This window comes from Chamaea fasciata, unplaced genomic scaffold (genome assembly GCF_029207755.1).
Source record: "Chamaea fasciata isolate MVZ Bird 193981 ecotype frontalis unplaced genomic scaffold, bChaFas1.0.hap1 SCAF_11, whole genome shotgun sequence".
Taxonomy (NCBI): domain Eukaryota; kingdom Metazoa; phylum Chordata; class Aves; order Passeriformes; family Sylviidae; genus Chamaea; species Chamaea fasciata.
Window position 1 is genome coordinate 2,289,685 of NW_027094096.1, and position 26,283 is coordinate 2,315,967.

The window sequence follows — 26,283 nt, forward strand, 5'->3', positions numbered from 1 at the left end:
TACATGGAACATTACACCTTCAAATCACTCTCCCCCAAGCACGTGTTCCTCTGTGACGTTTATCCTTGAGAATGAACAGGGGATGCCTCTTTATTTTAAATTAACAGTGTGTGGCAGGTCAACACTTTAACGCCTCTGCAAATATCGCTGCGTGCCAAGACATGTAATTGGTGTTCCGTGGCCCCAGGACAATAAAATTTCAGTGTGCCAGCTGCAGAGACACAACCCTTCAGAACTGTATGTCTGACACCAGCCCTTTGCAGGCGGGGACAATCAATGACCTTCAGTCTTGAGGACAATGTAGTAACTCTTCACAACTTGCTCAAAGAACACTCTAATTCAATTTAACCTAAGACCTAGTCTTTCACTAAGTGCAATAAACTTGCACAAGTCTGGATCTACCAATGCTGGTTTTCAGTCCAACAGCATTACCAAGATTTATTTTTCTCTACATACCCAGAGTTCATCTCCTGTTGGGGGTGGCAGGGCTGACACTCAAACAGCAGTGTTCTACCACAACAACTTCACTGGAAGAAAGAAGCAAAGTGTCAGTTTTGACTTGAGACAAGCCCGACTCAAACTACTCTATGCTAAGCAAAACGCTTCCTGCGTTACATTTAAAATAAATTGATTTTCACTAAGAAATCCGTGTTTTATAAAGCAAAGACACATACAGCTGTCAAGACTGCTATCAAAAAGTATCAGGTGCTGAAAAAAAGGCAGGTCCTGATGGCAGCTAAGAGAGCATTAGAAAGGACACCCACTAGAACCCAGCAAAGGAAATAATTACCAGAGAAATTGTAAAAACGTTCATTTATCAAGCAGTTCAATTATTTATCCAGCAAAAAAAAAATCAAAGTAGCTCCTTTCTATGCAAGGAACTTGACGCATGGAGGACAAATGGAAACTTCAAAATTAGAGTTTATTATTTTGTCTCTGATAAGAAAGGAAGCAGGAAATAAAACTGTATTACAATAATCAGTTGTTTTTCCACAAATCAAAACCACTTGGTTTTGGTCTCCATAACAGTAGCAACAGGAAAGCTTAATTGATATCACTTCTAGCACACATGACCATTTCCACTGAGAGTGAAATAACCAGAGGAGAGCCAGCTATAACTCGACTCAAGTTGTTGAGAAAGGCCAGGTCCAAGCTCAGTGTCAGGCTGCAGCAGAGCAGCCAAGGCAGCAGATACACAGGAACCAGTGTTCCCCAAGATCCTGGATATCCTTCACTGTTGAAGCAGCAGCCAGGTTCTCAAGTCAGAATATCTGCAGAAGCAGATGTCAAATATCTTTTGCCAAAGCACATCAAGTCACATACTCACACAGGGAGCTCTTGGCATGGCTGAACTTCAGTAATAGCAAGTACTGTCCTGTTTCTTAAACACATTTTTCTGAGAACACTGTGCCCCTGTATCAGTATTTCAAATATATCTACTGTCAATATGCCCACAAAAATATTGCCAGGGAAGCAACCTTGCCTAAATACAATTCAATGTTATAAATCGTAAATGTATAGCACAAAACTAGGTGCCTAGACATAATCAAAGACACTTAAAGAGCTTAAGACACTCCTCCACCCTTAAAGCTTCATGTATGTATTTAGAACAGAAAACACTAAGGCAACCTTCCTAAGAATGCCTGCATTTGAAACCTCCTTGCTAGCTTCTTCCCTCAGCATCGTACCAGATGCTTAGGAAATAAAAGCAGGTTCAGCAGTACCTCCTACCCAAACCCAAGATTATGTCCTCTGCTTAAGAATCCAGCATGGAGAACACTTGGCAGGAACAAACTGGTGCCTCTCTGATGTGCAATGCCCATTCTTTGGTGGGATGGAGGACTGGCAAAGCCTAGCACCACCTCCAGCTGTAAGCTCCCAAACAGAGCACAACACCCTTCTGGCAGCTCCATGGTGCTGGGTACATCTCAGCCAAAGAATTCCCTTTTTCTTCCCCACTTACACACCCTGACAGCATCCCAGTGATGGATCAGTGTTGCTATGGGCATGGCAAAAATTGATCTGAAACATTACAAATCTACATAGTTGCTGAAGGGAGGAAAACACCATGCCTGAAACACATGTAAAGCTGACTGGGCTTCTGAGAGGCCAAGAAAGCAATAAAGGCCCCTTTAATGTCCTTTATCACCTCCTCTCCGTGTTTTGAGCCTGCTTTCTTCACCATCAGAAAACCAAGCGTAAAGCCTGGAAAGCACTACCCAGCTCCTGCCCTCAAACACATCACTCACTTCTACAGTCAGCACTTTAGAACCAAGTCTGGCAGCAGAGCTTGCAGATGACAAGTGGATGGATCCATCATGGGTCTGAATCATAGCCCCACTCCTTGAAGCAGGCAGCTTTCTGTCCTCTGGTGTTTAAGACATTTCATGTACATAGGACTTTGAGAGATCTAGACACATAATTCCAACAAAAACAGAAGTGACTCCCTAAAGCAGCGGAGAAGGCACCAGACATTTTTTGTATTTCCTCCATTAAACACTGGCTCTCATACTGCCTTTAGTACAACACGTTTCTGCAGTCTTAGAAAGAGGCTGTAAGACTTAAAAAAAGCTCTCTGAGCCTCTCAGAGCATGAAAGCATCTTCTCCTCCAAGCAGCCATCCCTTTGATGGAAGGATGGATGTGATACAAAAGGAAGGATGATACATGGAGGAATGGGAGGAGGATGTTATTGCCAAGGGCTGGACTCCTGCTCACAAGCACGCACAGCTCCTTCTGGCCACTCAGTGCCACCCGGCCAAAAAGACACCAGACTTCCTCCTTCACAAAGGGAACTCTCCCCAGACACAGAAGTCAGGCATCTGTCATGCCTGGAATGGATGCGCCCCTGCACAGACAAGGAGCCTGCAGAAATCCAGCAGAGATGTTCCGTGTGCTGGTGGTGGCTGCCAGCTGCTGGGGTGACTCCCAGGACACCCTGGGAGGACACCATGACTAACTGCTTTAGAGCAAGAGCTGTTGGGTGTTTCCAACAGCAGTGATCTCACTCAGTGCCACAACATCCCATGGTGTTCCAGACTGGGAGTGGATCTGATGCCACCACTAGCACAAGGCCATTTCTTCTTGCTGTTCAACATCCAATCCAAGTTCAAAGTGGAAAAGCACTGGGCTTAAAGTTCACTGAACGTTAAACAAGGCTGACTTTTGATCTGGCTCAAACCAAGTTTTAGGTCATAAGTCACTCATTCATTTTATTTAAACAAATCTGCCCACCATGCCATTATAGTCTTACAGGAACTGATCCTAGGTGACCCTTCGTCTTCCCTTTCCTTCCTTTTCCCGCCAAAAGGATCCTTAACAGCAATCTACCACACTCTCCCCCCCACAAACTCCCCTCCAGATGAACAGGATGGGAACTCGGCTGCTTCCATACTGTGTTTTAAGCCTGCACAGGCATCTGAAGGTAAAAAGTCCTGGTTATCTCCTGATAAGAGGCACATAATTTTTTTCCCTCCTCATGCTGTCAATTCCAGTATCCCCTGTGGCCAAACTGGCAGAGAATCCTCAAGCCCTGGGGATGCTGGTTAGAATAACTCCTCTCATGCAGGAAGAGCCACAGCACTTTATTATTAAAGCAAAGAAAAACAGCAGAGCAGCCTAGCAAAGCTGTCTTAAACTAATTTAGGATTTTTAATTTGCATTTCACTGGTCTCTTTGTTTGTGGTTTTTGGGTTTGGGGCTTTTTTCTAATTATTTTTGAAGAATCAGGCCAATTCAGCTAAAGTGGTTCTGTTCCACTGAAACATGTATTCTGTCTTGGACTCATAACAAATACATGTATTTATATATTTACATACAGCGCCTCATCTATTTTTGAGTTAAGAAATAACGCATTCATAATACAGTGACATTTCAGAAATAAAAGCTTTTTTCATAAGTCCAACATGCATATAGGCCAGAGTTGTATGTTGTCAAGGGAAATTACTTTCACATGGCGTTAGCTCTGAATTTTAGTTCCTCACTCCAAAGTAACAAATATAGAAATCACTAGTTAAAATGCATCAGCCTGATGAATGTTTTCTGAAGTCTGCTAGAACAGCAATTTAGTTAAAGGCTAAAAATTGTAAGCCAGCCCTAGTTCACAGGTTCTTTATCTTGTCTGGATCTCTGCACAGCATTATCTGGAGGCATCTCAAACAGAGGAAGGACCAGTGATTCAGAAACTCGCAACAAACCTCCCATGCCATTTTTAGGAGGTCTTTAAAAGCTGACTGAACATCAGAGCTCTTTCAGAGATCTCGGCAGATTATGGCCCTACGAGGTGAGAAATCATTTGCGTGAGAGCAGGGGAGCAGAGCAGAAATTCCCCACAAACCCATCCGGAGGCGCCGGCTCCCCCAGTGCCTTTGACTGGCCACGGCGTGGCTGCTGCTGCTGCCAGGGCAGATGAAAGATCCCGTAAGAGCAGCAGCCCCGGGCTCTGCTCTGCCCGACCCCACCGAGCAGCAGCGCCGGTGCTGAGCGTCCATCACCAACCAGGGTGGTTCGTGCAAGGGCTGTGTTCAGAGCCCAGGGACGCACAGCGCTGCGTGGAGCAGGGGAGAGAGGCTGGAGGTGCTACCCACGAGGAACTGGGTGCTTTCCTACTGTGTCTACATCTCCAGGAGCCTCCTCTTCCTCCTGGGAAATCTTCCCCTAAGGCCTCACACGTCCCTTCCAGCACCCACACAGCACAAGGGGACGCCCTAATTTCTGTGGCCGTTTCCCGCAGTGCAGCAGTAGGAAGCTGCCTTCCTGTCTTGGGGAGATCCTACCACCAGCTCTCCTTCCACCCTCCACCAACCTTCCTACCTGGACGTCCTTCCTTTATCTTCAGTTTTGGTCAGCTTTTCCTCCATCTCTCCCAGATCCACTGCATGCAGTGCCCGTTCTGGGCTCACAGAGCCCTGCTCACCCAGGCATTTCAGAGCTTGTGCACAAGTCCCACAAAATGCTTCAAGTGCAAAGCAGTGTCTGAGATGAGTGTCACCTGCCACAGCACAGACCTCAGAGAGAGAAGTCACGAGTACACAGTAACAGAATGGCCACCAGCATGGAGAGAGGTCACAGAGCCACGTACACCAACACCCAGCTCCTGACAGAGCTGACAGCACTGCTGGGACTCTCTAAAGCACACACAAACTGCAGCCCAAACAAGCAGATGGGTTCACACTGCACTTCAGCACAAGCAGAATTAATTGTGCTCGTAATCCTACACGATACCATTCCAAGTGCATCATCCCATTATCCTGAAGGGAAACTATTTCAGTACATGGTCAAAGGCTTTGCTGCCGGTGTCCACTTGCCTGGACACCCACCCTGGAAAACCACTCCTAAACCTGAACACAACACACTGAAGCACATCCCTATTCTCTCCACTGCCTATCTGTGCCCAACAGACAACAAACCCTCTGCTCCAACAGGCAGGTTCTGCCCCTTTCTAAAGCAGGAGGGGGTCAGAGCCTCCCACACAGCCACAGGGAGCGCTGGGGCATGAAGGGTGCTTATTTTTGGTTTAACTTCCCTATTTCAGAGAAAAGTCCCTTTTCCACTTCAGATATTAACATAGAAAACAATGTAACTTCTGAGAAGAGGATGTGCAGAGATAGAGATATTACAGACCAAATACATCACTTTGTTGGTTTTCAAATATCCATCTCCTCCAGCAGCCTTGCCATTTTGCCAGCCAGGCCTAACCATTCTGAATCTGAAACCAGACTTTGTAACAGAGGGCTGGGTTTCACTGCTCGACAAGGAAGACTTCTGAGCATTTCAAAAGGGGCTCAAGATTTTGTTCTGGCACAAACAGAAGGTGACTCTTCAGTGCTACTAATGCTCGTTAAGAGAAGGAATATCTCCCCACAAAATGTGTATCTGAGCTTGAAAGGTCAGCTTGGCCTTGGGTTTCAGCTGTCCCAAGGGAGGCACCCAGTCAAGGCCAGTAGTCCCAGTCCCTGCTGCCTATTTGTGCCTTGCACATGCACGTGGATGTGCCCTCCCCAGAGAGGATGGCTCCCATGTCCACAAGACCCAGCCACCTCACCAGCTCACCCAGCATCACACCCCAAGTCACATCTTTGTCCAGCGACCAGAGGAACAAGGAAGAAAAACAGAACTAAAAAACTCTTTGTTTCTGTACCACAACCAAAACAAGAAGTTTTGCAGCGGAGGATTGGCAGACCTGCTTCTTTAATCCTTTATTCTCCACCCCAATCCCACCTAACCAGAAATCAAGCTGTCTCCAGCTCGTTTTCTTCTTTCCCCATGGAAAGAGCAGCTGCCAGAGATGTCCAAGGCAATGGGCTATGCTTTTTGTTTTCCACTCACCTACCTCAAGCAAAGCATTCCCACTCCGGCCACAGCTCCCCAGGCTCCATACTGCTCTGTCTTGACTCTGTGCAGATTTTGGTTGCTCTCTGCCCTCTTTGGGGTTAGAAGTCCAACAGGCCCTAGGCCTGCAGGCTGCTAGAACGCCACCACCCTTGCCCAAGTGTTACAGTTTGCAATGCTAAAGGTAACACAACACTGGGAGAGAGAAGTCTTGCTCAGCCAGAAAGTAAGACAGGGTGGTGCATTTTCCTTATTCAAGATCAGGTTTTAAGTGGAGGAGAGGACATTAGCATTTTTCCAGCAGAAGAGGAAGTAAGGAGCAACAGCTGGCACTCTTGATGCCAGCAAGTTACATATTTAGAGAAGCAGCTACACAATGAGGTCCTCCCAAACCTCCTTCACACATGAAAAGAGGCATGAACCCAATACTTACATTTGCAGTTGCCTCTAAAAGTGCTTCCTAGCAAGTTAGCTTTTCCATGCACAGGAGAAAAAGGGAGGTCCCAGCATCAGCCACAGTCACTGCAACAGCTCACATGATGCTCATCATCCTTGAGGGCAGCAGCCAAAGGACTGCAGTGCTGCAATAAGGGGCAGGATGCCAGTGGGAAAGTGATAGGAAGAGTAGTGGCACCACCAACACAAGCACTTCAGGAATGATCAGCAGAGGTCAGCTGTGTAAGCAGGCAGCTAATTACTCTAACCTAGAGCCAAAGGCAATATCCCCAAAGGGTTTCTATAGAAAGCTTTACCAAAACAAGCCCCAGTACACACCTCATACTCATTTTATGCGAGTCAGAGTAAACACTGGATATCAGACTTATCTCTGGCACACAACCAATACGTGTCGGCTTCTACAAGGGCTCCCACAAAAAACAGAATAAACCTTTTATTTTGCTTCAAAAGGGAAATATAGGATAGCTGCTAAGGGAGTATCAGGGAACCCTCCCTGTTTTACTATCCTCCCAACTCTGCACATAACTCGAGATAGCCTCAGTGCAAACAGCAGCGCCTCAATGTATGTGGCCTTGTCACACTGACAACAGCCCTGCTCTTGCTGCAGACACACGGAAGTGAAAAAAGGAGCAGGGGAAAAAAAAAGAGGAAGAGCCACGGTCATCACCTTCATCTCCAGGTTCCTTTGCTGTCCACAGAGGATCCTGTCAATCCCTTCCAGGCAGCAGCAGATTGCCAGGTAAGAGCTGTAGGAGATGCCACCACAGGTTGCACATTCATACTCTTCATGCAATTCTTCATGCTCCCATGTCCCTTTTAATTCAGTTCTCTAGCCTAGGAAAGAAATTAGGGTGAAGATGTTAGACAGCCACATCAGACTGATCAGAAACCACTGGACAGGAGATACCACCAGCCAAGACCACACAGCAAATCAGCAGTGGCACAGAAACACCCAGAGCATACGCAGAGAGCGCTGTGTCTCCACCATGTGTCCTGGATAAGGCCAACAATCAAGCTGCTGACACCTTGCAACATCACTTGAGTAAAATACCACAAGAGCCTTGTTTTGAAGGCAAAATCTGCTGGTGAACACCTGCTGGCTGCAGAATTCACCAGAGTCTAATGCCAGGAGCCAGGGCTAGCTGAGTAATGCTGATATCAGGGCAGAAGAGCTCACCCTTAGTGCTAGAGCTATGGGTCCCTAAGGAGATCTTAAGAATGCAGCCTGTACAAAAGCATGTACAAAGCCCTTCAATGATCCCTCTCCCACTGAACCATCCATGGCAAAACCTACTGCCTATTCTGACACAACAGAGCTGTGATGCACTGCAATCACCTGGTGACTCTTGCTGGAAACACAAAAGAGCCTTTACAGAGCTTGTATTTCTAACCTCTCCCCTACTTCTAGAAGAAACTCAGTGTAACTGCAGCACATGTCCTAAAATCCTCTTAAATAAGATATTAATCACAAGACTGTTTAGCAAGCAAGAGCACACAGTCCACTTGAGGAAACACTGCCTCCCGTAATTATCCTGCCCTGGGCAAGTTTCCAGTGCGTGTGCATGGCCTGGCATATGCTCCACCTCGAGCCCAGCAGCTCAGCTTTCTGCTCTCAGTAAGGAGCCCAAGAACTCACAGCTTAGTAAGAGGTCCCAATATGTCCGTATCCCAAATTACTGCCAGCCTGAACCATCCAAGGGACCCTAACCCACAGCAGCACACCACAGCAGGGGAGGCAAAGCAGGGGGAAAAAGGTAAGCTTAGGCTTTCTACATTTTGTGTGATGAAGAAAAGGAAGAAGACAGGGGAAAAGAGAGGTAAAAAGCAAGACAGGAGGAAGATATTAAAAAGAGGGGCGCTGCCCATGCAAAGACACATTGACACACAATGCCCTACCTCAAGCACTGAGACCCCACCAGCACAGCCTGGTGAAGTTTCCTGCCACGTAAGAGAGTGTGAAACTAGACTGATACTTGAGGGTTTGGTCAAAAGGGAAAAACCAGGAACAGCAGGACTGAAAAATAACATTTCTTGGTGTCTGCCAGCCTGCAGCAGTACCTCGGCATAGCTGCATCCTTGAGAAGCACCTCACTGTGCAAGAGGTCAGCCATCACAGCAAGTGAGGAAATTTGCACAGGCAGACCCCCAGGACAGCTGCAAGGCAGCCCAGGAAGGCTGGATGAGTAATGGTGAGCCAGAGCCCCAGCACTTCCACATGCCAGGCTAGGAAGTCCCCAGCCTGCAAGCTCAGCAGGTTCCCCTTGCTGCAGGCTGTGTTCACACCAGCCTTTGTGGCCTGCAGAAAGGGTGCATTTAAGTGAGAAAAATGATGCAAACAGGGGATAAAAGGGATGCAGAGAAGCACAGACAATCGAACAAGGCCAGCACACTGGTTGTCCAGCCAGGCAGCATTTCTTCAGGGGCAGCAGTTTTAAAAACGTACAACAATCCACCCCAGCTACCTGCTCCCTGCTGAAGTCTGCCCTTATACATGTCTGGAAAGTGATCCCAGAGATGCCACCAGAGGCAATGGAACTTCTGCTGTGGCAGAGCCTGGGCAGCCACAGAGCTGTAAGAGGAAGCACAGCAGCCAGGCTGGGGCCACGGGAGCTTCCCAGCCATCCACCCATTCCTTCCTGCTAACAGGGCAAAATGCTCTCAAATACTGACCAGCATCTCTGGGAGGCAAAAGGATCAAGGGGACATGTGCCCCTCAGCAAAGCAGGACAACAAGAGTGCCTGCTCAGGAGCACCTCAGACAGCCCAGCACCTTCCAGATGTGCTCAGTCCAGCATCTTCCAAACATGCACACAGCCTATGCTGGGTGCTGAAAGCCACCAGCTGCAGGGTGGGCAGTGTCCCTTGGCAGAGCTTGAATTCTCAGAACCTGCTCTGAAAGCTGTGAGCACGAGAGTGAGCAGGCCTCCTTTCCTTCAAACCATTGTGTGAGAAATTCATCAACACAACATTTCTAAATAGCAAGCTTCCCCATCAGGAATACAAGCAGATAATTACTAAAAGAGACAATAGCTTCAAAGATGGCAAGGTTATGTAGGGGCCAAAAATTACCCCCTAATTCTGAACAATCTAAAGGTTTTCATTAATTTATCATTAATTCTTCTTCCCTCCTAAGAGAATCTATATGGGAAGATCCTGGAGAGTGCTGTAAATTAAGTACCAGCCCAGATGAGTTTGTCTGCCTGAAGGGATTTAATACACTCTAGTAACATCCAGGCTTCAGAGTGACAGGTCTGTGCACTAACAGCCAGTAATCACCAGACTTTGGGACCGGCAGGAGGAGGCAACAGCCTCCTCTGCCACTCAGCATCCCTCCCACTGGCAGCTGATGGAGACTTACGACTTATCTTTTTTCTGTAAGTGAGGAATTATTTCTCCTTCCCACCTTACCAGCTATAGCTTAACCAACAGCCTGATGGATGCTTTGGCAGAGGAAAACATCCTGCTGTCTGTTGCCATGTAAAAGAAATGGTATTTGTTCATTGCTTAATTGTTAACGCTGATTCATCCCAAAGTTAGAAATCTTGCCACCACAACTCTTCCAGAATGCAATAAGCAAAGCCCTGCCTGTCAGGTTAATCACAGTTAAATGAAAATCATTAAAGCCTCTGCAGAGCAGAGCACCAGCCAGGAATGCCCCCAAGCCCCACAGCACAGAGGGTCAGACAGGGGCCAGCATGGCTGGGAGGGCACAGACACTGCCTGGAGGGCCAGGACACGAACAGTGCCACCACTGGCAGGGACAGCAGTACCCTCTGGTCACATCAGCCAGATGAGAAGATGTGAGGAATAAAGAAACCAGGATGGAGCAGGTCTATCAGACACAGGGGAGTGGGATGTGAAACCCAGACAACATTGTAGACAAGAAGTGGAATGAGGCACTGAAGAACTTCAGACCAGGACTGGTCCATGAAGACCACTGGGGCAAGGACTGGAAGGCAGGCTGGGAACAAGCCTGAAGAGAAGCAATGACTGGAGCAAATACCTGCTCTCGGGTCACGGGCAGAGCCCGTGGCTCCCCTGGTGTCAACCAGCCAACAAGCCCTGTTTGCACAGCCTATCCTCCCCAGCAACGCCCCACAGGGAGGACAATGTTTCATTAGCATTGCCTGGTGATGATTCAAGCAGGATGAGACCATATGGTGGACAGCCCAGCCCTCTCCTCTATCAATAAAACACACCCACAAAAGACCTAATCCTGCCCCTTGTTTTGTCACAGCATACTCCTTCCACACAGCAGAAGCACTCACTGAATGACAGCACTGAAATTATGTTCTACCTGGGTGGGTTTCTTTCCAGCAGATTTTTTTAAGGTGTAGAAAATAAGGCACAAAACCCAGATACAGTCTCGGAAAGTTGACAAAAAAGTGATTTCTGCCTTGCATCTTTTACAGCTGCTACGAAATCTAACAAGCCTTAAAATAAATTTCTCACATCCCTTGTTGCCAGACCCTTGCAGGAGTACAAGACCCATGATCAGGTCTGCACATAGCCTGAGCTCTCAGCCACAGAACTCCGTTTCATGGACATCAGAAATTAAGAGGACAGAATTCCTGGCAGCTTCCCAGAAGAGCACCCAGAACTGGCTGAGTACCCTGTGCGTGCCTCAGCTCCCCATTTACAGAGCTGCTTTCCCACAAACACACCACGAACTGCAGCTGCTCAGACATTTACAAGCAGCACCACAGAGGAGCCTATTGGACAACTCGTGTTTCTGTCCTTGGGGCAGGGTTTAAGTATACAAGTAAAGCACAACCTCAGAGCTGCAAAACGGAAAATGAAAATCCCACCAAACAACGACAAATACAGATTGATTATGAACAATGAGCAAGGCAGCATCAAGACAAGCAGCAACTGTGGAACCATGCAATCAGAACGTGCAGTGCACACAGAGGTCAGATTTGGGCTGTAGAAATTAAAAGCTGTCCTGCCTTCTGAGAGCCTGGCTTTGCAACCCCTCATGTATTTCCAGAGCAAATACAGAAGTCCTTCCACTTTTATTGAAGATCTATTCTCTCTTATTAAAGCAAATTCTAGGAGAAGTCAAGGGCTACTGCAGACCACTGGCAATTAATTCTGTAAACTGGCAGCTTGTGCTTAAACAGAAGAATGATCATTACTCAGAGGAACTGGCTCTGTGCAAATACTGTAACTTCAGCAGCACCACAGAGGAGCAAGAAACCCCAAACCACCCCTTCTGCAGCAAAGAGGCTCAGGAACCAAGAACACAGAGAGCAGCAAAGGCACTCGGCAGTGCCTTAGTCAGGGATCTGAGATTGATGTGATCACTGCTGCCAGACCTCAACCTCTGCCACCCAAAACAGGGGTAGGAATTGAAAATCCACTTACTGATTGCAAGGCTGGCCACAGGCCTGGGGAAACAGAGACCCAGTTGTCAGGACATTACCAGAATACCCAAAAGAGGAAATCCTTCCCAGGAACAGAGAAACTCACCTGTTGCAAGGCAAGGTGAGGCAGGACTTGGTCTCCCACACATCTCCAGGACATGATGCAGCAACGGGGACACAGACAATGCCCGGAGCCACAGCTCAAGCAGGGGCTACACTGTGGCCATGGAGAAAGATGACCTGTGCAAGTTATAGCCATAACCTCTCACCCAGCCACAGCCTGGTCCCAGCAATACCCCAGCAGGATCCTTTTCCCACAGCTACCAACTTTCTTGCTGCTTTTCCCAGGTACTACAAAGACCAATATTTCCATTTCAAACCCATCTTGCTCAAGATGAACTGAACTTCCTTGATCCTCCTCCCCAAACCAGAGATAAAGAATCCCTTTCTCCAGTGAGCAACACCAAATTAGCTCCTCCATAAGCCTTTTTTAAGGGGGTAGTTTTTGCAGCTCATCTGCTCTGAACCATTACACCTACTTTTTGACACAAACACAAGCTAATAGTCTCCTGGTAACTGGCTATAAAAAATTTCATTAGAACGACTGATAACACCAACAGCTAAATTCAGTTTTGTGAAAAATAATAAGTGCAACTACAGAGAAAAGAGGCAGAACGTATTTGGACATTTGGAGAGTGGGTAGGGGTTTTCACGGTGGTATTTTTGGTTTTGGATTTTTTTTCACAAGAGTTTGTTTTCATGAAACCTAAGAGAAAGAAAGCCAAGGATGTGGGAGGGCTAGAAGATGCTCAAGGACCAGAGAGACTGAAAGCTGTCTAGGAGATGGCTGCTTAGGAATCTGGCAGGAGCTGAAAGGGGCTACAAGAAGCAGTACTGGAAGGATGAGGTTTCTTGGAGCATATGGCTAGCCAGGTATTTGGGCAAAGGAAATGCTCCAAAACAATTTCAAGCCTGTAAGACACAGCATTAAAACATGCCTGTGGGGCAATCTCAGATGAGGAGAAGCAGGGTATGATCACCTTCTCACCCAGCCTGAGTTTTTCACTTCAGAAAAAGTGATGGAAAAAAGCAAGCCACAAACACAGCCTGTGGTTACTGAAACCCCGGCAGGCGAGTTTAAAGCAGCCATGGTGGCCCACGCTCCCCAAAAGTCATCACCACCATCCCGAAGTCTCCGGCACCTGTGGCCAAGAACAGCCCAAGCACTCAGGGGAACGTGGGGGCTGGCAACTAGCTCACAGCCGCTCCCCCCACTACTGCGAGCCCCGAGTAACGTTTAACCCCACCCCACGTTTGTTTTCCTCCGGATTAGGGATTACAGCAACCAGGGGAAATCCACGGATTGGGCAGAATGTGGAAAGGAAGACCAGCGATGTTCTGACAGCAACGAGTGTGTTGTGTAAGGCCAGCCCCCGATCAGCCCCGGCCGCGGCGATGGGACGGGCTCCGGCACACGGGCGGTCTGCGGCTCGGCGGTGCGGGGCCGAGCCGGGACAAGCGGCGGTGACAGAGCCGCCCCCCCTTTCCTGCCCGCAGCCTCGGGGACAGCCACCCCCACACTGAGGCTGTTTCTGTCCTTGGTTCCCACCCCACGTGTGGCAGGACGCGACCTTCACGCCTGAGAACCCTCACAGGTGTGAAGCGCTGGCAGCAGCAAGAAACACCTGAAACATCACCTGCAGGGGTTGACTTGCCGTCCTCACCCAGCGTAAAATCTCAGCTCGGAGGCTGCAAAAGAATAGCGGGGGGAAAAGGCATTTCTGCAATACCTCAAATGAGTGAGGCTTCCAGAGTGTTGTCTGCATGAAGACAGACGGGAAGAATCAAGGCAAATTAATGCCAGAAATTAATTTGAAAAGTATGAGTTAATATGCATTTCTGACCTTGGTACACTCCCACAACTGTAGTCATGGTAAGCTTAAATTTCCTTCATTTCCATTCACTTCCAGCATGAACTTATTTTAATTAAGAGGGTCCGGGCTGAAACTTAACACCATTTCTGACATCAAATTTTCTAACCATTCCTTAATTAACCTTCTGAATTTTCCTCCTTAGATTGCAAGCACACGATTATCTGCCTAATTAAACAATTCATCCATGAATATCTAATAAATAGTTACCCAACTGCACTCCCCTAATTACTAGGCAAACTTCTTAACCTTAGCACATGTAGCTCATCTGAAAGAGATGGGTGTTTTGCAAAGTGATTTATAAAGTGGTAAGAAGTTTCCAAAATTGAGAGTGGAAAGGGAGAGGGAAGCTGTATCACACTTGAAAATTAATTTGACTGTTACCCCAGGTGCAGACTTTAGGGAGTCCACCTCAATTTTTAAAAACGCACTTCTAACCATATTTAAAATTGCTAAGCCACATCCGCAGAAACCTAAAATAATTGCCACTCCACACCCACACTATGTTATAGAAGAATAAAACAGAAGACACGAGTAACAACCGCTGTGAAAATCAGCAGATAAACCTACAGAAAACTACATTGCATCCACACAGTTCCCCCAGCTTTCTGCTCTGTTCAGACCCCTCTGGTAAAGCAGGCAGCGTGGCAGTGCTCCCTGCACACAGCACATGGAACCACTGCCCAGCACCAAGGCTCCAGCACCTTTTCATACTATTCAATCCACAGGCAGCTGCTCAGTCGGCAGGATTCAAGACAGCTGTTCTTTAAACAAACATTCAGTTAAATCTGAGGAACCTAAAAGTGCCAGTGATCCCTCACTTTGTCCCATCAGCAGAGTCTGACTGACCCATCACACAAGGCACTCCAGCCACTGCGCTTCTTTTTTCTCTGACTGAGGACTCCCAGATCTCTAAAAATACCCTTTCATGTCACAGGCACAAGCAACACTTATTTCTACCAATTCCATTTTTGCCTTTGGGAATCCCCCTGCCTCCAGTACTAAAACACATCCTCGGGACTATTTCATCTCTGTTCCCAATTCCTTCAGCCTGAATGCCATCCCTGTCCAACTGAATCCTGCCCCTGCAGCATTCACTGGAGGCAAGTGGTAACACATCCCTTACTGGGAGGAGGTTTCCCTCCTCAATGGGTTCTGTTCAAAAAGGTGCATGGCAGCTCCCTAGGCAGCTACAGACTTCACAAAATAAACGTTATCAAGCTCTGGAAGGAATTTGTTAAGACACAACCAGTCACTCTTTGATGATCTTCCCAAGAAAGCAACACTCTCATGGACATAAGCATTTGTGAAAAGTGGATTTCAAGACTGCAAGAACAGCTGTTAATAAGAAACAAGCTTCATGTTCACAGACACAATTATCTGGATGAGAGCAAAATCCATCCAGCACCTTCCAGACTCCCACAAAATACATGAAGAATTCATCAGACTTGCCTCTGAAATACCAGCCCAGAGGAGCCAGAACACAACTTTTCCATCTTTGCTACATTTCTGCTAATGGCCTGAAAATTGTTTACACTGAAGCTCTGCTGGAGAAGAGTGACCTGGAGAAGTTACAAATATAAATTTATATAAAAATGTAAGCAACCCAAAAAACCAAAGTATCACGGAATCTTTGTAGAATGTTTTGGCTTGGAAGAGACCTTAAAGACCATCTTGTTCCAGCCCCCAGCCATGGGCAGGACACCTTCCACTGTTCCAGGCTGCTCCAAGTCCCATCCAAGCCTGGCCTGGGACACTGCCAGGGATGGGACATCCACAGCTTCCCCCGGCAATCTGTTCCAAGGCCTCACCACCCCTGCAGGGAAGAAGCTTTCCTAATACCTAATCTAAACTTAATCCCTGTAAATTTGAAGCCATTTCCCCTTGTCCTGTCCCTCCAGGCTCTTGTAAAAAGCCCCCTTCCACCTTTCCAGTGGCCTCCCTTCAGGCACTGGAAGGCCACAATGAGCCCAACCTGATGCCTTCTCCTCTCCAGGCTGAACAATCCCAATTCTCCCAGCCCTTCCTCACAGGAGAGGTGCTCCAACCCTCTAATAATTCTGGTGGCCTCTTCTGGACTTGCTCCAAGAGGCCAATGTCCTTCCTGTGCTGGGGCCCCCAGACCAGGTGGGTGCAGCCCTCCAGGTGGGGTCTCATGAGACCAACTGAGAGATTTTAGCCCAACAATTACAATATTGTACATCTAAATTTCTAATTTCTTTAAGACTCCTTGCAAGCACAAAGAATGGCAGCACCACAGACAGGTCACAGGGATAACCAGCAATTAACACAGTGATCATCCATCCATCCCTGGATCTAAGTAAAATCTTGGATTTAGGAAGGACTAAACTGTGAGGGAAGGAGATTTAAAAAAACAAACAAACAAACAAACAAATCCTAAATAATTAAACACTAAACCGACTTAGTTAACAAAGGATCACACTCAGATTTTCAGTCTTGCTAGGCAATGCAGCTCACAGCATGAAGACATCTTCTCTGAGAAGTTTATTATTAATTTATTAATTTAAGATATAAACTACTTGCTTTTGGGATGCTCTCTGCCTTTGGAAGAGAGCAGCTCAGGCAACAGAGCTCTGCTTGCAGCCTTTCCTAAGGATTCTGTCTTACAAACGAATTTAGAACAAAGAAGTTTTACTCTGATGTTGTATATTAAATGTTATTTCAAGGTAAAAAGCAAGTCCTTGAGATTAGCAGGGGGAAACCAGGACCACAGATGTCTTTTAGTCCCCAGGAGATCTATTTTAGAAAGCTGTCATTGCTGCACAACTGCCATGGCATTTTCTATTGTCATTCCATCCCAGTGAGGGTCATCACACTCTCCCCACACACTTGAAACTCTGCTGGCACACACAGGGTATTTGCAGAAAATCCAGTGAACGTAGTCATGTTGATTGGAACTCCTCTGATTTCCTAATCAGCAAATGCTGTACTACAAAGACACAAAGAGCAAGCTGCAATGCATATTAAAAAATTGATCACTGCCGTCAACAACTTATTTTTCTGCAAAATTTTACAGCTGAAATCCAAACTGCTGCAGCCACTGTAAACAGAATGGATGCAATATTTAAGAAGGGAGCATTAGTTTGTTTCCAGTTTCCACCAGCCCCAGGAGCCCCAGGCACAAGCTGGGCTCTGTGACAAACATGCCCGCCAGTGCCCAGGGATCCGTGTGGGATGTACAGCCAGACAGACTGGCATCCTGTGCTGGGTGCATTCGGGTTCTCCACTTCCCCAGCAGCACTGAGGTACCAGGAGCAGCTTTGCTCAGCTCGTTTTCAGTAGCTGCCAGTTCCCAGAGCTAACACGCATGAGGAGCACAGACACGCTAGTGCAGTCTGGCACAGAGCTCCCTCCTGCCTGTACAGACAAACCATTCCCAGGCAAAGGAGTCTGGGCCACAGCAGACAAGGTAGAAAAGCAGAGGCCTCCCTGCACTTCAGCATCCTCTTGTTAGAAGGTGAGATATTATGTGCAATGTTTCCAACCTCGCAAACAGATCTTTTTATTTTAGCTATTTATAGAAAAAGAAACTGCAAGATGTTGTGCTGCAGCTTTCTACACCAACCTCTGTTTGAGAATGGTCGTTGTGGGAACTTGTGAGCAACACACCACAAGCAAACACTGAAGACCATCAGATGACCTGGTGGCAGAGCTCTTAATTTCAGAGCCATCCCAAGCCACGCACTCCAGGCAGCTCCCAAATGCTGTTGAGAGACCAGCAAACCCAAGAGAGGCAAAGACACCGCTTGGAACCTGCTGAGACCAAAAACTACAGGGCAGAACTCCTCTGTTGTGGTTTCACGGAAGAGCTCCTGGACACCCAGGGAACCAAATTACGTCCCATCCCCAAGATCTGCATGTGAACATGCTGCTGTACACGCACTCCACCTGGAAGGACCTTTACCATGGCCCATGCTGCTGGTACGTGCTGGGAAGCACGGGCACACCAGTACATGCATTTCTCATTGCTTCCTAGAATCCTTCAAACCAAAGAATCTATCCTGCAGAGCTGGAATCATAGTGACAGGTAGAAATGGGTTTAAGTGCTGCCTTAAATCAGCCAAGTCACTGCTTTGCAGACAGGGTTCCAGACTCTCCTTTTTATCATTGTTCACCTCCTGGCTCTGGGAATCAGCAGGAAAACTCATCTGCAAGTGAACATGCAGATGTGCATTCACATTCAGTGCCATCAGTGATCCACAGGGAGGGATTTTACAGAAGCTTTGGGTTCACAGCTCACCAAAGGCTGAGCTGTAGCACACATTCAGAAAGGCAATAAACCTTCATTTTTACCTACATGCAAGTGGCTCAAACATGTAAGTTTTTCCAAGGTTTTTAATCACACAAGTGATTAGAGGATCTGATAACAACGATCCCTGCTGGCTTGACATCTAAGAGCACTTCATACAGAAAACATCTCATTTCATCTTCTAGTTTTTCATCAGCACAATTACAATTAAAAGAACATTCAAAGGAACCACTTGTATTTCACACTTCATTGACAAGCTACCCAGTCAAGCAGCACAGACTTCAGGCACATCTGAAGCCACCAGGAATGTTCTTCAAACAAATATGTCCAGGCGCTGGGCCACCTTACATTTGGAAGCAAAGCCTGTCCTTGGTGAAACAGTCACAGTGAAAGCTGTAATATGTAGGTCAATGTTCTAAGAAGGGCTACGGCTAAGACAAAGTATCAGACTGATTCATAATGCTCTCTGATTGCTAATCCTGTGCAGAATTGTGATTTACATCACTCCTCCAAAATCTGAAGGCTATGAAAAAGGTCTGGATACTCTGTAAAAGATAATCAAAACAATTCTGTCGGGCCTTTTACAGTGATCTTTATGAATGTTGAGTAGAGAACAGGGAAATGACATTTTCACTGGTGGCTGTGCACGCCGCTGAACCTCTCCAGTGGAAAGGGACGAGGACCACAACTGCAGCATCGTTTCTGCCCTTCCAAAAGCTGCCAGTGCAACAGAGAAAGGGTGTGAGGACAAGCACCGGCGGACAAAGAACTTGAGTTCAATCATCTCCTCCACATCAGTAAACCTGAGAGCAAAGGGCAACACAACCTGATCCATTACCATCCCCTGGTTCCTCCAGCCCAGAGCAGGACAGGAGCTGGGTGAGCCTGTGCTGCCCAGGTGCTGTGGTTGAGGTTTCTGTGCGGCTGTTGGGGACACAGCCCTGCCCTTCAGCGCCTGCCTGTCCTCTGACAGAGCCACAGGACATAAACGTCCGAATGCACAGAGATCTGCTCCTGCAGCAGCTTCTCTGGCACCACTGTCTCAAGGACAGCTCAGATGCAGAACATTACTGGCTGCATCTGCTCTGCCCTTTGTTAGACCACCCCTTCCCACCTCACACTGGCACCTCTAATTCTTCTCATGTATTCCCAGCTCCTGTAGGAGATGACTCTGCCACCAGTCACTGCAAAACAAGGTTTAAGTACTCACCTATTTTGTCCCTAGAAAACTAGGTCTCTGGGAACAATGAAACACCTGCATTGCCACTCTTTGGTTTTAACCAAGTTACAGAGCACAAAAAACAGCAGCCACTAGAGTGGGCAGCCTGCTCAAAGCCACATCCAAAAATATTTTTGTGTCCAGGAATTAAGTAGCTATGACCAGATACTCCTCTTTTCTGAAACCTAACCTCACATTTGCTGCCAGCAGGAGAGACATACACACCCTGCACTGCAGCTCCAGTGATAATGTGGCAGGTCACTAACGTGCCTATCTCTATTTTCAGGCCACACCACTTTTGCCAGAGGCACACATTTTGGCAGAGGACCCCACAATGTTCCCACTGAACCCCCACAACACAGCTCCTTCCACCGTATTTAGCTTACCCAAGAGAAGCAAGCATTAAATGAGAGAAGAAAAGCAGTGGATCGATTTATCTGGAGCCAAGCTGCAGCCTTGCACGGCTGTCCTGTCCCCAACACTGACAGAGCACACACCTTGGCACTACAGAGCTGCTCATCCCTACAGCACCATCACCAAACCAATTCATTTGCTGAGCCAGAAGGAAACAGACGATTTGCCTCGACTCAAGCAGCTGCATCACCTCCAGAGCAGTGGTTTATGCCAAGGTGAGGTGATCGGCTGCCCAGAGCAGAGCAGACCTGGTGATGGGCTGCCTGCCCCCTGAGATCCCCACATCCTCACTCCAACCCCCCAGGCCCTCACCCTCCCACATCAAGGACTGCAGCTAACAGGAAAAGTCTGCCTCATTAGACACTCTTGGCCTCTGTCCCAGGGGCCTTTTGGGGAAGATTTTTCCTGCTAATATTCTTCCTCCTGGGGAAGGTTTAGCATCACTCATATCTCTGTGAGCTCCTCAGGCATTTGGAGCTCCACCTAAACCTTCCCTGACACAGCGACCCAAGGCACTGTGATGAAACTCGCGGGATGAGTGTTTGTATTTTGTCCTCAACACCAGGAGTTGAGGAGAACTTTCCAAGATGCACAGCCAAGGTCAGTACAATACTCAGTTTTTGCAGCAAGAGCTGAGGACAGAAAGCTGTCCCTTTCCCCCTCAGTAAAACACCTTATGTGCACTTACCCCATTCTGCTGGGGTCTCCTTCCACTGACTCGCGTCTGAGAGCAGGAGGATGGTGCAGCCTTGCAGCACAGCACCCCCATGTATTTAAAGTTATCCTAGCTCAGAAAAAGTATTCCAGGTTAGCTACCAGTCTTTAGGCAAGTGTAGTCCTGTGAGTGTGCCACTAAAGGAAGAGTCACGCAGAGAGAGTTAGACTCATTCCTCACACATTAATAGGCAGCTCTGGTTTCTCACTCCCTCACAGCCAAGAAAGTCTCCTGCTACATCCAGCTGCTCTGCCATGGCACCTTTCCCCTTGCAGATATTTCTGTTTTGACACTGTCAGTGATTAGATCCAGTTGCAGCAAGGAGATGGAAACAGCACAAAGCAGCAGCAGTTCCCACTCCATCACCCCCTGCTCCCCACACACTGCCGCGATTTACCGGGGGGCTCATAAATGCAGGAACAGCGATTTGCCCTGAAAGACTACTACACGGCAGCACAAAAACCACGCTACACATTATTTATTCTCTCTGCAGCCTGACCTGCTGTGCGCTAGTAGAGACGAACGCAGCTACTTCTAAGATTACTCACCGAGTAAATCCCCTGCTACGACTGGCAGGACCCCGCGGGCTGACCCAGGCCAGCAGGGATGTGTCAAACCGAGGCGAGGGTGAGCACAGACCGGAGGCAGGCAGCGGCCGGGGTCCGCCTCACCCCCCGCCCATGCTCTCTCCCTGGGGGCCGCCGCCGGGCGGGCTCCGCAGCCACACGGACTTCTGTGCTGCCAAAGCCGCGGCGAGCGGGGACAGCAGTAGGAGCAGGGGCGCAGGCAGCCCGGAAAGCCGCCGCCACACGCATGTGCCGCTCTTAGAAATTGATACCGATGAGGTTATAAACATAAACAATTAGAATTAACAAAAGTTACGCCGCAGCGGAGCTGGCGCTTGTCCGCCCGGCGCTGCCCAGCGGAGCCCACTGACAGCCGGGGCCGCCTCACGCCGGAGCCGAGACCCCCGAGGGCGGCGGGACCGGGCGGGGCACGGCACGGCGGGGCACGGCACGGCACGGCACGGCACGGCACGGCACGGCACGGCACGGCACGGCACGGCACGGCACGGCACGGCACGGCACGGCACGGCACGGCACGGCCCTTCCCGTCCTGCCGCGGCACCTGCGGCCCCTCAGTCCTCGCCCACCGCCGACCCTCGCCGGCTCATTCAGCGCCAGCCCGGCCCCGCTGCCCCTCAGTCACTCACCGCCAGCGCGGTCTCGCCGACCCTCAGCCGGCCCCTCACTCACAGCCGCCGCCCGCCTTTGTTGCCGCCGCGGCCGAGGCATTTAAGGCGCTGAGGCGGGGGGAGGCGGGGGCCGCCGCTCGGGGGAGGCGCCGCCGCCAGCCCGGCTGCCTCGGCGGGCACGGGGCATCCTCCTCGCCCTCCTCATCCTCCGCCCCTCACGGCACGGCGCGGCACAGCTGCGGGGAGGAGGAGCGGCTGCCCGGGAGCTACGGCCGCCGAGCCGCCCGCCAGCACGGCCCGGCTGCTCCGTGGGCCCGGGGAGCGGCGAGTGACAGCGGGCGGCGGAGCGCGGCCCCGGCCCAGGGAGCTCGCTCGGTGCCGCGCACGGCCGGGACACAGCGCCCCACACCCTGCGGCGCCCCGCGGGGAGCCCCGGCGCCGGGCCTCGCCCGCCCGCCTCGGCGAGCTCCGTGTGGGAAGGCACAAAACACGATGGTGCCGCGGTACGGACACGGGCAGAGCCCCGCGTGGAAAGGCACAAAACACGATGGTGCCGCGATACGGACACGGGCAGAGCCCCGCGCCGGCAGAGCTGCCATCTAACTCCATCGCTGTGGGCTCGTTTCGAATACACGCTGCAACAGTTCATTAGGCAGCCGCGGGCAGCTTCCCCCAGCACCTATTTCAGTGCTGTCCGGGGAGAGCCCTTCGGGCCAAGGCTCCTTCAGGGCACCCCCTGCACCGCCAGGGCTGCCCGCAGCACAAACCGGGGCACACGGCTACTGCCTGCCTGCAGCTGGCTCCAGCTACTTTTGGCCTCTTCTCTGTCAAACAAAGCACAAGCAGGGATCAGTGCGTGCAATACATTTTGCCAAGCTGTGTACTAATCAGGGTCCAGGCAAGGCAACCTGATTATTGTGATCACAAAAGCTCAAACTGTGAGCCCTGGCCGTGCAAGCCAGAACAAATGCCCTGCTTAAATCAGCGCCGGTCCCCATTGGGGCTGTAGGTACCACTGTGCCCATCTCGGCTGCTGTGCTTCCAATGCTTAACTGCAAAGACCAAGCAAACTATTTCTGGGGTTCATCCGTGTTTTTCCAACTTGAGAGGAGTCAGCATCCGGTGTGGGTTTATATCCTACAAGTGTGTGTCCAAAATCAGCGTCTCACTGTGCATTACACTCCCACCTTGGCTGCAGATGATGTTCCCTCACACAGTGTATCTCTCTGCCCCGACTGGACAGAGCAAGGTCTTCACAAGGGCTTTCCAACATCAGAGAACATGGAACACCTGCAAGGATACATAAAGTATTACAAAAGAAACCCCCCGAAATAAATAACCCACAGCACTGTTGCAGCATTCAGGTTCACATTGCAACCCTGTGCACTCCCCAGGTACTCCCATGTCGTGGCTGGTACTAGTCTGAGCCAGGTGCTGGAGGGAGAGCTGACAGGAGAACTGTGGCTTTCATGTCTCCTGGTGCCTCTCCCCGGCTGCAGAGGGGCTGGATGGGATGTTCCCTGCAGGCAGTTTGATGCACTGCCCAGGAAAATCTGGGAGGCAGAGCCTGCTTGCCTGGACAAGCTGCAGGACTCGGATCTTGGGTGGGTTTACGCACCCCATGCCCTTCAGAATCCTTGGCTGAGAGTGCTGCTCTTGGAGGATGAGCACTGAAGCTGGAGTTTCACAGCAGGCAGACACTTTCCTGGACAGGCAGAGTGGTTCAAGGTGCTTCCTGGCCTTTAAAAGCTGGTTAAGCCTTACATATGTGCTGAACCTGAAGGCAGATGAGTTCCTGTGGCTCTCTTGAGTTGGGACTTAAGTGAGATGGGCAGCTGGCCACCCCACACTTACCACTAATTGGGGTGTGTTTATGTGGATGTTTGCTCAGAAAGGTCTTAGTCTGGGCTGGGATCCTTTGTAAACTTTCACTCAGCATCTTCTCAGTTCTTTTGTACTTAGACCTGTGTGGAGGTAGGTACCTGCTGTCAGTGCAAGGAGCTGCACAAAAGCCCTCTGCCCTCCCCTTCAGGGCTTCAGGTCAGGAACACACGGGGCTTGCTTTCTGCCTCTTCCCCCTACCCACTCCACCTACTCCCCTCTCGCAGAAGTCCCCTTTTCACCGCTCCTTGGCTCTATTTCAGATTTCCCTTGTGCTGCGCTGCTTGCAGAAAGAAGCATCATTTAACAATTTCACCTGCCTGGATAGTACAGAAATCCCCAATCCACTGTAACACTTTCCCAACACACACACACACAAACTACTCATCCCTCCCTTCTTGCTGTAATTGGGTTACAGACCATGAGGGTACCCGAACAGAGACCACCCATGGTGGAGAAAACCTTTCCCCTAGCTTTGGAAACTCTTACAGAATCAGCAGATAGCTGAAAGCGACGTGCTGGAGCCCAGAGCCTCTGGGGAGTGAACCTCACCCACTCACCTTGCCATGCCCCCGGGCAAGCAGCTACAGGAGACCACAGGGGGAGAGAGGGAGAGCACCCAAATTCCAGAGGGCTGTGCTGAGCTATGTTGGCTTTTTCAGGCTCATGACTCCTACCTTCCAGCTGAGCTTCTTTCTGGAGAACAAAGCTGGCATCAGCATCTTCATCCAAGTCATTTTTTCCTATGCTGCAGAACAAGCAGTTCAGGGAAAAGTGCTGGGAGTCAGTCACCCCTCTCGATTTGTCACTCTAAGGAGACGGGCAGAGTCAGAAGAACAGCATACAAAGGTGGCTCTTGTCCAAGCATACTCTTGTCCTGTCCCAGCCACATCCCAGGCGAGTTCAGGGATTCCTGTACCACCCCCAGCACTGGCAGCTGCTGCTGCTGCGTGCCCCAGCACTATTGATTTTCTGGGTTATATGTGTGTGACTTCCAGTCATGACTGGGTCAATGGGGAAGGGACACACTTACCTGTGCTGTGCTAGAAACATCATAGAACAGCACTCAGCTGCTCAATGGAGTGATTAATATTTATGCTCTGTGCCTGCTAATATTAGAAGTTCAAGAACAACAGATAATGCTTTTATGGGGCTTTTAAATGGAATCTTCCTAAAAGACTCCGTCTTTTACCAAGAGGCCTGTAAGGGTGGGTTTGAGTGGCTTTTACATGAAAAAACACTTTGCCACATCTTCAATTTCTTAGCTCTTTGCTTAAAGCTCTATGATAATAAGTTTCCACCTCCTCGATTGCCTGACCTGACTGTCCTTGAACTGCTGGAAAACCAAACATGCTGGGCAGAGCAGTTGCAGGGAAGTCCCACCGTGCTCGGGATGTGCATGAATACCTTCACCCTGTGCAACAGCAGAAACTTTCTCCAGAAGCTTCTGGCTTCTGCACAGTGAAACCAGCTAACAAATAAATACTGAAATGAATCTTAACACCCCACATTGTCGTTCCTTGCTGCCAAAACCTGCATTCTTGACAGAGGTTTGTCTAACCTGGTCTTAAAAACATCTGTTTGTGGAGATATGCCAACCTATATCTTTTCTAGTCCTTATTTATCCAGCAGTTGGAAAGTTTCTCAATGTCTTTTCAAAAATATTATTGTAATTTTCCCCTATCCCCAGTGGGAGACCGATTTACTGCCTCACTCTGTGGTAGTCTTTTATACACTTAAGGGCTTAACTCATCTCCCTAGGCCTCCTTCCTCTGGATTAACCAATACCAGTTCATTCCTCCTGCCCTCACAGGTCATGTTTCCAAGTCCTCCACTCTTCCTTGTTGCCCATCTCTGGTTCTTCCCTAGTCAGGCTTTATCTTTTGACATCTGTCCTGAAGCCTGCCCTGCCCTGAGCAGAGGGAAACTGTTGCACAGTGTGCACAGGAGCACTTCTGTCTGTATTCTGCATTTCATTTGTTCTTCTCATAGTGGGAGTGTTGTTAGAGGCTCATGTTCAGCCTGACCAAGGATTTTTTGTAAGATCAGTGCCCTCCAGCCCCTGGCCAGGCTCCCCAGGCAGCAGCAGCAGCAGCCAGACCCTTCCTCAGAGAGAGATGTTGAGCAGAGAGGAGCACTATGCCACTTGGTCCGCTTTCCCCCTGCACATGCTTTTCCTCCTGGCCCGTTTAGGATCCTTGGATTCTTGCACAGGCAGGATGAGTATTGTCTCCTGAATTCCCGTGGGTGCACATTGCAGGCAAAAGTGATGAAAACAAGAGTTAGCCCACAGCGTTTCATCCCTTGGCCTGCTCCAGCCTCCTGGGGCTGAGCAAGTCCACAGAGCCCATGATTCATTAGGCCTGTGTTGTATTTACCTCTTCAGTTGGGACGTTGCTATTCAATAAAAATATGACACATTTAACTGTGGCAGAAACAGCACACCCCAGGCAGCAGGAGCAAGGAGAAGGGAGGATGTATAATCCATGCTGGCACACACACAGCAT

At 49.2% G+C, this 26,283-nt stretch overlaps 1 protein-coding gene across 5 annotated transcripts in view; it reads right to left on the reverse strand.

Annotated features, from left to right (window-relative positions):
* ST6GAL1 (ST6 beta-galactoside alpha-2,6-sialyltransferase 1) overlaps nt 1-21,996 on the reverse strand; it is a 43,438-nt gene extending 21,442 nt beyond the window's left edge. For 2 of the 5 annotated variants that reach the window (XM_066193947.1, XM_066193949.1), the window contains exons 1-3: nt 21,914-21,996; nt 7,453-7,619; nt 457-527 (exon numbers count right to left, since the gene is read on the reverse strand). The gene's annotated coding sequence lies outside the window, so the exon portion shown is untranslated. Of the gene's footprint in view, nt 1-456; nt 528-6,762; nt 6,911-7,452; nt 7,620-21,913 lie in introns of all 5 variants that reach the window. The other 3 variants (XM_066193948.1, XM_066193952.1, XM_066193950.1) reach the window with 3 other exon arrangements.
* Between the last annotated feature and the right edge of the window lie 4,287 nt (nt 21,997-26,283).